The sequence below is a fragment of the Vigna angularis genome (assembly GCF_016808095.1).
Source record: "Vigna angularis mitochondrial DNA, complete sequence".
Lineage (NCBI taxonomy): Eukaryota > Viridiplantae > Streptophyta > Magnoliopsida > Fabales > Fabaceae > Vigna > Vigna angularis.
The window spans coordinates 70,001-82,098 of record NC_021092.1 but is presented as its reverse complement, the minus strand read 5'-3'; the positions used below and the strand labels follow the sequence as shown (position 1 = coordinate 82,098).

Sequence of the window (12,098 nt, the reverse complement as noted above, 5' to 3'; positions counted from 1 at the left end):
TCTTTCCCGGCCTTGCTTTCACTAGTTAAACTACCGCAGGTTCTGGATCGATTGGATCAACTACAACTGGGATGAGATGAACAGAAGGGTGTAACACAATCCGCTTCGTAACTGGAAGGCCGGACCGAAACATTCACTGGTTCAACAAGCTCCATAGCCCCCATGTTCGTTTTACTCACCGTCAGCCTTACTACTCACTACTTATTCGATTACCAGCTTTCTCTTACGCCCGTCCCCGCCCCCGACCATAAGAGGTGGATTTTTGCCCATACCCGCTATTACTCCTGGTTGAGCTCCTACTCTTATAACAGTATCCGGTGCGTAAAGGAAATCATCTATAAAGCAAATGGTGGAAGTGTTGACCGATTCAAACCGATGAAATTGGTCGATTTAGCACTCGGCTAACTCCCATCTTATTGAGTCTTCTCCTATTTCTAAGTAAACCCCGCCCCTATATGCCCTGGGTAGACATGTGAAGGTAGACTTTGACCGGTCTTGGTCTGTGTTTGGGCGTGCTAGCAAGGCTAAGGCTGGAAAAAGAGTACATCAAGATCAGTCAAGTCATCACTTATTCGATTGTTGATTCCATTCCCTATATGCCCTATCTATTGTTCATGCCTTCTTTACATGTTGGGTGGATCAGATCCCCTTTCAACTCTCATTATGGGAAGGAGGTCTTCCTTCAAGTTCTAGCTCTTTCGAATAGATAGCCCCAGGATCAGGCTAGTATGGCTTGGCATCGTCTGGGTTTCAGGCCCAGATGGTGTGGGGGTTAACCTCCCCAGCACAGGATTGTCTGATTCTGTGTCCTTAAGGCAAGACACTGGTAGAAGCGGCTTATCCAGTTTTAGGGTGTGATGGGTTATTGCTATCCCAAGCATCCTTGCTGGACAGCCACGGACATTTTGTTTCTAACCTTACTCCTGTGAAGGAGTCCTTCTTTGGTTACGAAGGTGCCCCCCCATGGACGGTGAAACATCCGCCCATTTAGGTGAGTTCTGGTGTCTTATCTTGAAGTATTTGGAAGCAAATTTGCTTGAAATTGAGCTCCGATTGCGCCCTGAAGGGAGTCTCTCTCATGGAACGACTTACGTCCTTCTGTGAAGGGATCCCTTTATGGTCTCCATGTATCAGGTATTTGATAGCAGCAACGAAATGTTGTCTGATTTATCAAAGCAGAACTGCCGCGGATTCGTTGAGGATCTTTGGTCAGAGCCTGATATCATAGCTAGCCTTCCTCCGTCGACTAGCGTATTCCACTAGTTCAGGGGGAGGAAAGAGGATAATTCTTGAAAGAGAGTCAAATGACCTATCCTTGAAAGCATGAAATTAAGTCAGTCCTTTCGGGTGGCAGCCCAGTCCTTTCATTCCTTCCTGAGAATAGATCCCCAATAGCTCGCAGATGAGGAATTCTTCCGCTACGACCCTTAGGCGAGCTAATCAGTCTTGCTTTGCCATAAAATCCCTCCTCCTTCTTTTCCCTTTAGTAAATAGAAAAGAAGCATTCAATTCCATGTCTTAAGCATGATTAGGGTTAAGGTAAGGGAAGGATTGCAGCTAGATAGTAGGCGGAGGGGGAAAGCTAGCTGAAGATGCATAGAATGCCATGGTTGGCTCTTGGGGAAGGAGCTTCGGTAAAGGAAGAACGCGGGTGACCCTCTTCCAGTTCTCTCCCTGCTAGCTAGCCAAGAGAAAAGTCAAAACCCTCGCTTCACCACTTCCAAGACTGAAAATCCAATGATAGAAGAATCGACTGCTGGAGAAAGGTTTTAAGGAAGTTAATCAATAGGAGAAGGTATCTTCTGGCTTAGGGAAGGCCCCAGCTCTATGATTGATCTAGGATTCCCCGAGACGAACTGTCGATTCTCCGATAAATGTCAATGAGTTAAACATGTTTCCGAGACTTCAACATACATGTTTGGCAGCGGCAAGGAGTGTTTTTGACTTCCTAACACGGATACCAAGGCAGCTGAGCAGTGCAATGAGGAAGAGGTTTGACTTTTTTCTCGAAGCAAGCTGTGTTACAATCCCTCCTTCGCTCCGGCTCGTCTAAGGTCGAACTTCTTCCTTTTGCTTGGTAGCCTTATTCGGAGGCTCATGAAGAAAGCATAGTGACGCATTCGAACTACTTTTATGACGAGATTAATTAGAAGAAGTAGGAATGCCGGAATCTTGTTAATTGAATTTCACGGTAAAATTGATAGCAAAAAGCAAGAAATACCGGTTTAGTAGTCTTCATCCGAGCGTAGCAAGTAAGCTAATAAGACCTTCGACGTGGTGCTTGTTATTTATTTGACGGTTGTTGCACGCTATTTCCGAATGCAATTGAATTAGCTGCTTTCTCAATCTTTCGACGACTTGAAATGAAAGCAAACTAGTCCTGGTTATACCCGGAGCAATGCAAGAGGTCCACGCGGGCGGGGCACACCAAAAGTGACAAAATCCCTACAATAAGGAAGGCCTATTTTAGGGATTAGGAGGATTCGATTACAGTGGCTAGTGCTTGCCTTGAAAGACTTGGATTTTAGAATCATCATTGTATACACCGGGGGGTATATGGGTTATCAGGAATGGAGTCAATAGCTTGCCTGAACTAGAATAGCCTTATTTAGAATAGAAGGGGAGAAAGAGTAAGGGATGGTCGTGGACAAGATTCTAACCCGGGAATCAAATCAATGTTAGGGAGTCAAAGCTATTGGAACAGTGTAGTTCAACCCCTTGGAGACTGGCAAGTAAGCTAAGCTATCCGTGCTGTTGTCGTAGGGCGTAGTGAGCTCGATCTACTGAATCACAGGCTGAGCCACGAGTTGTTGGTGGAGCTTCGAGTGATCGATGGGCATCTCTCAGCCGAGTGGAGTAAGTTATTTTAAGTGAACTAGGCTTTCCGCAGTTCCGCACGACGATCGGAAAACACTATCACACCTGGCTTGCTATTCCGAGGAGCCACTTTTTTGTCTCGCAGCGGCAGCATCTGTTGTCTTTAGAACGAAGTGCCTTGGTTGGTCGTATCCATCTCTAGAAGTGGGGGATTTTTCACTTTCTATCTAGACCAGTTTTTGCAACTAATTGAATGGATCACCCAGGGGAACCTCCCAACAACTCACTATCCCTCGGTTTCTACCTCTTCCTTTTTGACATCCTAACAGTCTTGGCGAAAGGAAAGGTCGGATAATGGGCTACATGTTGGAATGCCTCTAAGGAATCAAAACCAGACCTCGGTGAAAAAGGTCCCTATTTTCTATTTCAAAGAACTACTTATGATCTGAGACTCTCTATCTATTGTCTTACTTTCGGCATCTTTATTTACGAGGAATTGCTAAGTAGGCGTACTGGTTGTCTCTTCTTGAAATGCTTTCTTTCCCTTGGCTTCGGTGCCAGCTAGGACTGGTAGCATGGTCTTCTCTTAGGCTTTCTCTTGGTGGAGGAATGGGAGCTGCACGTTAGCACTTGACTTTATGACTCGGCATAAGAGGTCCTGTCTCTTTTCTGTTTTAGCGGGAATAAGCAGTCTTTGTGCTTTGGGCGTGGCACTAGTCTGACTGTGCTTTCCTAGCCAAAGGCAATTCTTGATCTGATCTTGCCAGGAAGAAGGGCATCCAACAGACAGAGTGATGCTTCTGTCATCTCTTTATTATGAGAGTCTATTTCTTTTTAGGAAGATGTATAAATATACTGTTTGGCCGTATAAAACTCTAAAATGGGTTCTTTTCTTGCAATTGAATCAAAAGGAACTGTTCTTACCTCAAAGGGAGTGCAGCCAGCCTATCCATCACAACATAATATAGGAAACCCTCTCCCTTGTCAACTCCGAACGAATGCTTAGTTAGCCGTGAATGAGAACTCTTGTTGGCAGGTAGCTCCATGTAAGGTTAGCTCGAAAGCGAGTTCTTACTCTTTGACCTGAGGGGAAGAAAGCTGTGATTACCTGGGGTCAGGTTGACCTTCTTTCTGCGGTACGGCTATTAGTCTTATTAGAGTCAATAGCTGGGAATCTCTTCTTCCGCCTATTAGCGGTGTGACTGTGACTTTCTTCTTGAAAAGACTGCTTGACTTTGAAAGAGCTGTGGGCATAGCTAAACTTTATCAAATGCGGGATCGGGATTTCCTCTTGATGCGGTAGAAGAGATCTAGTCTAGGTCAGTGCTTTCTTTTGCTAGAGAATCTATATGTTGTTGTCGACATAACCGATGCAGTTAGCTCAAAAGGGAGTTCAGTCACTTCCGGATCCGGATTCCATGATTGTTGAGTGAGTCAAGCTAGTCTGTTTCTAAACACGGGGTGTATTTACCATTATATGAATAAAAAAGATCTTATTCTACTAATAGTTTTCTTACTATGGATTGTTTGATTAATGATTAAATAGATCTTAATTTTGATTACTACCAGTCTAAGGGATATATATGTTGTCGTCTTATTTCAAAAAGGATCAAATCCCGTATGAAGATACTCTAAATATAAAATGACTCTTCGATGCGGTGATTACCACTTAACCCCACTATTTGAAGATTACAATTCGTCTACCGGCAAATATGAGAAAAAAGTCTTCTAATAAAATCTTTCTATTTGATGAATTTATGCTTGGAGCTTTATTTGAAACATAAACAATTTCACAATGATAGTCAATTGTGCTATAGTAGGAATGATGGATTTAGGGTATAATGCTAGTAGCCTGTTAAGAGAATACACAGGTGTTATTTCTGAGTGGAGAGACGTTGATTCTATCATTAGCATCGATTGCGAAGAATCTGTAATTTTCATGAAATTATCATTCCTTTATATGACAATAGTAACTATTTCAAGGAATTAAGACAAATATTAACATCATTTTAGTATACCTAAAATTCATTCTTTTATGAGTAGGGAGCGTTTCACTGTCACTGGGGTAGTATTGAAATACATAAGAATGGTCGGTGTGAAGTTCTTGACTGTTATAAGAAGTCTTTTGGGTTACTCAGAGTTATGATTCAGATGAGTATGAGTAGTCTAGTGCTATTTGTATACAGGGTGAAACCATAGGAGTCCAGTATGGAAACCTTCCTATAACTCTCAACGTTTTAATAGCAGCCTTTTTCGGCTCCTTCACACTCCTTATTGAAATCAAGGGGTGCTTCTCCTTCTAAACTCGGCTGGCAGTGATAGGTTTCCACCTGAGAGATTTGCTGCTATTCTTTAGTCCTATCCACTTTTGCTAAAAAAGGTCTACGCTTGGTTGTAAGGAAGGAATGATAGCAATAGTGCTTTACGAGAAAACTTGAACCTTTCCTTTATTCTCTTTAACCTTTACCTATCCCTTGCTCGTTCTCGTTTGACACCTTTACTGGCTAACTAAGAGACTAGTCCTCTTCCTGGCTTGAAAAGTAAGTAGGTGGGGTAAACATTATCAAGTGAAAAAAAAGAGAAAGTGCTTGCTTAATCAGCAAAGTAAATAGGAGAACTTTAGTCCAGGTGATAGTACAACACTCCATATATCTATCCCATTTTAAATAGGGCTTCCTGCCCTTGCCTAAGGGACGAGGAAGAAATAAATGAAGCAAGTCATATTATGCTTTAGTTCCAAAATAAAGCCTGCAAGCGGACTAACCAGTGCTCAAGTAAAGAAGGACTTCATTTCTCTACAGAACTTAAGAAGGTATCTAAGAACCCTTTTCTTTTCCCAGAGTCCCGTCCATGAGCAGCGGATAGGAGAGGTCTTTCTATCTACGACTCACTCTTGGTCTCGAAAACAATTCTTTGACTTGGTTCACTCCGTTCGTAGACTCTATCGATCCTGGAATGGGCAGACGTACAAGCACCGGTCTGTATTCGCGTGGCTCGGTAAGCGAGAACTTCCGGAATGCAAGGCATATATAGCTTTCACTCAACTATATGATACTAGTTGGTATCAGCACATAAAGGCTCTAGCAAAAACTCTTATTCGTCATCAACAGGATAGGACCAGAGCTTCTATTTACTCAAGAGCTCTTTTTGTAACAGAAATTGCACCGCTTGCTTATTCAAGACCGCCACTTCTATAAAAACCAACTGCAGATACCGTACCTTCATGTACAGCTTTCTTCTTGAACAACTCTTTCCTCCTAACGCAGGTAAGACGCTTTCTTATCCCGAACTATATGGCGTAGTGTATTCCACTTAGACTCAATTGAAACTGAGCTTTTGTGGGCTGGGCCTTTCCCCTACAGGCTTTCTTTCTAATGAAAGGGCCTAAGACTCAGGGGTGTGCGTGGGTCACATCAGTTTGGTCTTAGCTTATCGTTAGGGTACTAAAAGGCTTTCAAGCCAATGGGAATAGCCCGCACTTGAAATGAAAAGGCTTCTAGAACAAGGGCATTACAGGATTGAGAGCAAGTGGTACGATAAGACCTGCAAGAAGGCCCCGAGCTACATATCTATCGCGGCTAAACATCACTGGAGTCACTCGACTTATAAGATGGGATTGAGCTCTACGAAATGGAACCCCATCAAGGTGAACCCCTCCAACTCCAGATGCTTCACAGGGCAATTCAAACAAAGTCAAAATAGGCTGCAAAAGAGGAAGAGTCTACGTTAAGCTGATTCTCGTCTTTCTCTAGCTAACTCCTAATCTCCTATCTTAAAACAAGTCTTTATGCGTCAAAGAAAGGAGAGCCTGCAAGCTCCCACAGGCGATGAATTCCGACTTCTTCGCTTTGTAGCCATACCGCATAGAGTGAACAATTCAAAGGAATTGTATGGTATGGGAGTAGCTCAAAAGAAAAGCAAGCATTACAGCGAAACGATCCCTCTGACTTTATACAGAGAGAATAAAAGTAGCAATCCAAGGGTATGATAGATAGCTATGAAAAGCAATCCACCCGAAAAACTACCAGCTTCTTCAATGGGGATACCTTTCTTTTTCTATATCCTCTTTCCTGGGATACTATCTCCTCTTCTTCTTTTGATTCTTTCTGTTTACCTGAGCTAATTCATTACTAGCTTTCGAGCGCTTGATCTGGCCTATTTGCTGTTAGAAGGGAATCCTTAGCACAGTAGCAGGTAAAGAGAGGATTGCTCGGCAGGGAACTTTCCGAGAGCAGGGCTTACAAAGGGAACTCAAATTGGAATGCTTTCAAAGTAACTTGGCCTATTGATCTTGACCAGCCTCGACAGGTTCCACAGCAAATGTAATTAGCCTTCAAACTATTACCTCAGCCTCCACTCTAAAGTCACTATCCAACCTAAGTCTATTTAGAAGGGTGTCCGCTTTCGCAGTTCTAGAATCATTCTAATCTGTAAACAATGCTCCTTTTACTAAAGCCTTAACATGACGCCTGCAATCATCAACAAAGTGCTTTGCACTGACCCGTCCTCGAACCGGGGAGCTGGGCTGAAGGTTTTGCTCTAACCGAAGCAAAAGCAAACCCATCTTTTACTAAAAGGAAGGTCTTGGTTCTTTCTTATACCCGGAAGTAGGATCTATGTTGAAAACATGAGCAAGGAGCCCTTATATGTACATAGAGGATCTCTAATGGCGCTGGATGCTTACTAGTAAACCAATGGATACTTGTTGAAGCAGCTTATTCTCAAATGGAGGCATTCTTGTGTGAGGAACGAACCCTATTGCACGAAGAACTGGTTCTGAAGGAATGCTAGCTATATGCTTAAGAAAGGGGTCTTCTTTCAAAGAATCTCCGTCCCTAGTCCATACCCACGTCTGGGGAACTTCTGAACTTCATGTTCACATCTTTGTCTCCCTCTTTCAAGTGAGTTCAGTTAGCCCTTAGGGTCATAAGAGAGCTCATCTTTACTTCCGTTCCTATATAAGCAACTGATTCTCTTATAGCCTTCGTTCCCCGAGGGAAAGAAGAAATTCTTAAAAAAGAGAAAGATATGAGCTGATCCCCTTGAAAAGGCTGAAGTTCGTATAATGATCAGTAACATGAGTAGGCAATACCATGACTCTTTATATTTCCAAGCGATGACCACTTATGACTCTTTGATTGAACCACCCGTATTGATACAATGGGACTCATGGATCACAGGTCAAAAGGTAAGTATGTCGATTGAAGAAGGCGAATTCCTTTACGCAAAGATATCTGTGCTTAAATCGTTAGCTGGACTGCAAACTCTTTCATGCTTCCATAAACTCTTCTTTCATCAGCACCTTTTAGTATCTCAAAAGATAAATGGAATGTGAATCGTTACCGATCCTATCCTCTTCACCCTTCACTATTTCTATTCTCCCATCGTAGACTATTAGAGCATCCAAAGCAATCCAAGGCTCTCTCTCTTCCTTCCATACAGATAGCTATCGATGGGGCATCTTCCTTTCATTTTAATACGCTGTTTGCAAGAATACCTGGGATATTCCTAATTAAGTCTATGCTTTCAGTAAAGTAAGGACTATTCCCAACCTAATGAATCGAATGAAAGGGATTCGGCTCTCATAGCAGTTACTTGAAGTTAAGTTACCTTTTTGTATTTAAGAAAGAATGTCATCAATACAAACCAAGAAAAGCCTAAATGATGATGAAGGAATTCCACGCTATTCCGATTTGCTCAATGTAAACCCTTGTTTCCATCAACAACTGTAGCTGAGGTGTGCCTACTTACATGAAACTCATTTCAATTTCAAACCTTATGAACGGCAGTCTTATCTTCGTTTTTTAGCATTCAAAACGTTTTAGATGTGCTATAACAGCAACTTCATCTAGATTTATTCCAGCTACTGCATGATTATCCTCTTTATTAATACTACTTTGTATAGGATTGGCATGAACTTGACTTGACACTTGTAATACCTCCTAACAAACTGAGCACAGTCTTCATCCATGGCCATTCATCTAGGCCCCCACTATGGATTTCCGTCATAAGCCTTTTGATCTCCACACTTCAGGTAGATTCCGCTGTGGTGCCTCTTATCAAATCAAACTTCCTTCCCTCGGGCAGCTATCTTTCTGAGTGCTACCCTATCTATGGGTGTAGTATTCGTCAGGTATTGCCTGATTGCTCTTATGTTTGAGTACCACGGAAAACCTTCTTATGCCGTTAGATCCATAAAAGAGAGAAAGTGGGTCTTTCTCTCTTTTGCACTATCAAGGCAAGGGTTGCAAATCAGCGTCCGACGGCATATCCACCATAGAGGCTAGAGTAGCTAAAGCATCTTAAAAACAGTTTTGATCTCGTGGTAGGTAGTGGAACTCAACATCTTCGAATCGGGATACCACGGATTCTAGATACTTATGGTACGGCTGTAACTTCGAATCAAGAGTCCTATACTTCCCTTTGATTTGACTAATGATCAGGGCAAAATCTCTTATTTTTAAGTGGCCTTAGAAAAACAGTTCAAACTCAAAATTGGAATTCGAAGTCAGTCTTTTGAGTGAGTTCCTCGACCCGAGTCCGTCACGAGCGGATGCGGAGTCGTAAAACTGAATAAACCCCGTTGATGCTAATTCGTCAATGATGACTGCAGAAGGGTGGGAATGTAGTCAACTCAACTAGAAAAGTTCTGGATTGAAGGCCGATTCCGCATATAGATAAACCGACCTTCTCTATTCCAAATTCGAATCATGGTTTGGGTAGGACCTAGTAGGCCATCTCGTTGCCCACTCTCAAGGTATAGGTGGGGCCTGGTCCCTTCCTCCTGTAAAACCCCTGAGTATGGTTACTTCCGTGAGTAGAGCACAAGCTCCGAAGTCTGATCCTGAATCCAGAGGCGATCTTCCCTTGAAATGTGAGCTCTTTACTGTCATGGTAGCCCATCAACTCGCCCTGCCGATGATCAAATTATGCGTCAGGCAGTATTGAAGCTGTTAATGGCGCATCCCTCTTCCGGTTTTTGGTTTGGTTGGTATAGTCCCTTCGGTGAGAAAAAGAGGCCGCTTATGTATGCTTCTTCCTGTCCAGCAAGATGTCTTCTGTCGAGAAGGTTATATCTGCACTCTGGACTTTCTTCATTGGTGCTTCCATGTACTCATCTTCGATGCTTTGAACTTCCACCCTGTTGACATGTAGGGCATACTTTGATTTGCTTCCTACTACTAAGCTTTATTCCTATCTACGGTAGCTGACGCAGCAAGACCCGAGGAATCAGATACGGATCTTTTTCAGTCTCTTTCGCTGGGGCAAAGCAAAGAGGGAGGACTTTCGGAAGAAGGCGTCGTCCGCTGATGATCTTGAGGTTGGGAGGCGGGTCAGGGGGAGAACTAATGCTTGTGGATAGCCCGCTAAAACTCCTTACTGAGGCTTTCCCCCCGGAAGAGCTGATGCTACTGACTAAGATACTTCCGTTAGTGAGGAGAGAACTATAGGCTTTAGCCCAAAGACAGAGTCAGGGATTTCTTAACAATCGAGTCCCTCCTGAAATAAGACAAGACAGGGGGTGGAGTGAGCCTAGAGTAGAATAAGACTCCCTCTTAAACTCTCAACTCATACCAGGGCAGGCAGGGAAAGACTGAGACTACCGATACCGAGCCGGGGTTGATGAAAGATCACAGGATAGATACCCTATGGTTTGGTTGGTCTCTATGCCTGCTTCACTTCGTAGCATTAAGGGGACAGTGCAATGAGGGAAATCGACTAGGAACGCGATGTCTTCCCATAAAATGAAGAGTGGAGGGGACTTCGACTGCCTTCTTGTATCGGGTGAAGAGAAGGGGGTGGTAGGCTTAGTAGGGCTCGAACCTACAATATTACCGTTATGAGCGGTACGTTTCAACCGATTAAACTATAAGCCCCTACGGATCTCTACATGCAATTCGCTCACTTCGGGAAGAGTGGACGGAAAGAGGAGGCCTTTGCTCTATCTGCTTCTTCCTCTTCCCAGGAATGAACAATTGGATAAAAAAATTTCTTCTTTGTTTGTATATATATATAAATAATAAAATAAAGATGAAGCAAGCGGCCCTTTCGTGACTCAAACTGCCGGTACGCTTTCCGGCTCGCAACGACTCAAACGGGCGGGGGCTATCTATTTGCTTGCAATGCGGGCTGTTCGCCTTTCGGATTCGGAAAGGGTTCGCCTATTTGATTTTGATTCAAAAGGCGCTACTAAACTACTCTAGTACAGCTAGTGTTAGTAGTACAACAGAATGCCGTTCACCCCGCAATCCCTTCTTCTTCAAGAGCTCCCTATTCTCTAGCAGCCCCTTCTTTCACAGCTCCTTCTCAAGCACTTGCCATTGTCTGGAAATTGGCCTTGCCCCATTCTTCGATTATTGGCGCATCAATTCCTTGCCTTTGCTCTCATTGCTGCTGGAAGTCCAGTCTTTTAAGTTAAGTGAAATCCCAAAAATGGAAAGTCAGTAGTCATTGTCGGGATGGAAAGCTACTCTTCAACCACTTATTTAAGCGCTATGCACCTAAGCTCAGTCTTTCTGGCAGCTATCTTGCTAAACCTAGATTCTTGCTAAAGAGTTCCTTTTTCTTCTCTCTTTATGCTCGAAATCGTACTCATTCGACATCGAATTTCATGGGCTGGGCATACCTTCTTTAGTTTAGCTCATTTTTCTCTTTATTTTACTTTGAGGAAGATCCCACGAATCGTCTTCTATCGACATCGTCTGCTTACTCTTATCGTACGCTCTTCTTACCCAACCCAAATCGTCTGGTACTTTGTCCGCTCTCCCTTTCCTGGTGAAGGAGAGAGAGTTTTACAAGCTGATGCAGCTAAGAAAGTCTCGTTGAAAGCAGGAACGAAGACTGTGACGACTATTTGAACTAGTTTCAAAGGCTTGATTTACCCTTGGGAGTGAATCTGGCTAGGGCGCCCTCGTAAGGCGTAGGGTAGGGATTTGAAACCGGAGGCCTCTCCTCATCTAGTTCTTTCGTTACGCCGAGAAGAAGCAGAAAGAAGCTTGGAAGAAGAGATGGTCAATCTTCATCTTATGGGCGAGACTGCTAAAAAAGAGGCTCTTTCAAGCCAGAACGAGTCCTCTCTTGCGGGAGGGATAGGCGGGAAAGGGGGAGGAGGTCTTCAGTCACTCCGTTTTTGAATTGGGTCACGAATGGTATTCGATTTCTTTGAACAGCAAAAAAGCATTCGAACTTGGGAGATGCGAAAAAGAATAAGGTTCTTTTTTATATTCCTTCTTCAAGATAGTACGCACAGGTGAGAACATCCCTAATCGAATGGCCTAGCT

The 12,098-nt window shown here is 43.4% G+C and overlaps 1 non-coding gene across 1 annotated transcript; it reads right to left on the bottom strand.

Moving 5' to 3' along the window:
- Positions 1–10,612: 10,612 nt before the first annotated feature.
- Positions 10,613–10,694, bottom strand: trnI-CAT. The gene has a single exon. It is a non-coding gene; the product is annotated as a tRNA-Ile (tRNA).
- Between the last annotated feature and the right edge of the window lie 1,404 nt (positions 10,695–12,098).